The sequence below is a fragment of the Tupaia chinensis genome, unplaced genomic scaffold, assembly GCF_000334495.1.
Source record: "Tupaia chinensis unplaced genomic scaffold, TupChi_1.0 Scaffold000159_1, whole genome shotgun sequence".
NCBI classification, from domain to species: Eukaryota; Metazoa; Chordata; class Mammalia; order Scandentia; family Tupaiidae; genus Tupaia; species Tupaia belangeri.
The window spans coordinates 3,671,946-3,674,132 of NW_006159630.1; the positions used below are offsets into that span (position 1 = coordinate 3,671,946).

The 2,187-nt window shown below is 61.3% G+C and overlaps 1 non-coding gene across 1 annotated transcript; it reads left to right on the forward strand.

Annotated features, from left to right (window-relative positions):
* Positions 1 to 579: 579 nt before the first annotated feature.
* Positions 580 to 2,181, forward strand: LOC102501781 (uncharacterized). The gene is made up of 3 exons (XR_003548974.1): positions 580 to 778; positions 938 to 1,064; positions 2,148 to 2,181. It is a non-coding gene; the product is annotated as an uncharacterized LOC102501781 (transcript).
* Positions 2,182 to 2,187: the final 6 nt, after the last annotated feature.

Genomic DNA, 2,187 nt, shown 5'->3' on the forward strand with positions numbered 1-2,187 from the left:
GGAGGCCAGAGCCTTGCGGTCTCATCACTTCTCAGAGGCCCTGCCTGCACACCTGTGTGTTTTCTGCTTTCCTGTGAGACACCTCGTGTTGCTCAGCTCGGTGCAGGGCAGTGTGGGTGCTCGGTAGGGCCCGTACGGGAGGGCAGCCTGGCGTCGGGGGCACACTGTGGGTTGTGCTGCTTTCTTCCATTGAGGTGCAATTCATATAACGTGCATTAACAGCGCCCCACTTTTTTTTTTCTTTTTTTTTCTTTGCTGTAGGCATGCCAGAGACAGAGTGAGAGAAAGTGAGCAATCACCCCTGGGGGGCGGCCACACTGCAGTCCTTCTCCTCCTTTCTCCTCTCAGAGTTTTGGCCACACACGCACATTTCCAGTGTGATTTTCAAGCCACTGGGTCTGGGACTCGAGCCGTGCTCGGCCTCGTAGGAGTCCAGCCCCTTTACCATCATGCCACGTGCTGACCCCAAGAAGACCCCTTTGACATGCTCACCGCGGTGGCTTTAGTGAGGCCCGTGTTGCGTAATCACCTGCTCTTTCTAGTTCCACTCCTTTGTGCCCTCATAAAAGCACCCTGCACCTCCACGGTCACCCTCCCCGGCCCCCAGCCCTGCCGGCCACATGCCTGCTTCCCATGCTGGTTCCCGATGTCCCTCTATATCCGGGGCCTTTGCTTAGTGTCCCCGAGGTCTGCGTGTGCTGTGACGCATGTCAGAGCCTCGCTCCTGCTCGCGGCGTGTTCCCTTGCAAGGCTGGACCGCGTACTGTCACCCCGCCTGGTGAGGGAGCCAGCACGGGGACAAGCGTAGGAGTGAGAGTGTCCCAGGGGACACGTGCGTCTTTTCTCTTGGGTGGGGGCGTCTTGTTTCTATCCCCCTGGGATGGGGGCTATGTCGGTGCCTTAGAGGTGGGGACATGCCAACTCCTGTCTCTTTCAGAATCATCCCCAATGCAGGACACCTGGTAAACTTGCGAGAGCCGGAGACCTACCTGGAAATCAGCCATTTTTTCCAAGGCCTTTTGACAGGGCAGACGTCTCCTAACATTTCCTGGACGAAGTCACCGGTGAGTGTCACAGGCTGAGCTTGGAGGTGGGCACGCCACGACCGGAGGTGATGCAGAGGGGCAGCAGAACTCTTCTGAGACGTGCCATTCTGCTGTGTCCTGTCAGGGTTAGGGGACGCATGGGGGCTCCAGCTGTGCCTGTCCCCATTCATCCCTAGCCCAGAACTTCTCTGGGTAACCCCCCGGAGGCAGCACCCATCTAGTTTCACACTAAAAGGCCCGGCTGGTAGGAAGAGTTTGGAACCCTGGGGGCAGAGCAGGAGGCTGGGCAGTCCTGGCCTGTCCCCTCAGGCCTGGACACTCTAGTTAGGCCCACATGTGTGTACCCATGGCCTGCACTGGCTAGACACTGCCCCGGTTGGGCCTGGAGAGGTGGAGCAGGGCCTTGGGCATCACAAGCAGAGACAACGCCTCCCTGGGTGTGACTGGGGTGTGGACATCCCGCAGACGGCCCCTTCCTATGTGCGGCTGGGATCCCACAGACGGCCCCTTCCTATGCGCGGCTGAGATCCCACAGATGGCCCCTTCCTATGCGCGGCTGGGGTCCCGCAGATGGTCCTTTCCTGCACATGGCCGGGGTTCCGCAGACGGTTCCTTCCTATGCGTGGCCGGGGTACCGCAGATGGCCCCTTCCTGCGTGCAGCCGGGGTGCGGACGTCCCCGAAGCTGCCCTCCCAAATGCACCAGCACCAACACGATGCTCTCGAGGCCCCTCCATGCCGCTGCTTCTAAAAGCACAGGTGTCTCAGCTGTCCGTCCTGGCCCCTGGAACGACCCCTGCCCAGCACGGACTGCAGGCTCGGGCTGGGAGGCAGGCGAGCAGCCCCGGCTGGGAAGAAATGTCTCCCTGGGAGAAGTGCCGGTGTCAGAGGTCATCGGGCCACGGTCAGCATTGCTGAGCGAGGACACAGGATGGCTGTTGAGATGGCCGTCGTGGGGACCCTGAGTCGCACACACACCTGGGTCCTGTGCAGAGCTGGTCCCCTGTGCGGGGGCGGGGCCGGGCTCTTGGCCACCTCCCGCACCTGCCGGCCTGGTGGGCCCAGGGAGGCCGAGGCCCATGGAGAATGTCTGCTCTTTCAGACGGCGAGTTCAGGCTCCCTCACTGTCTACACCGACGTGG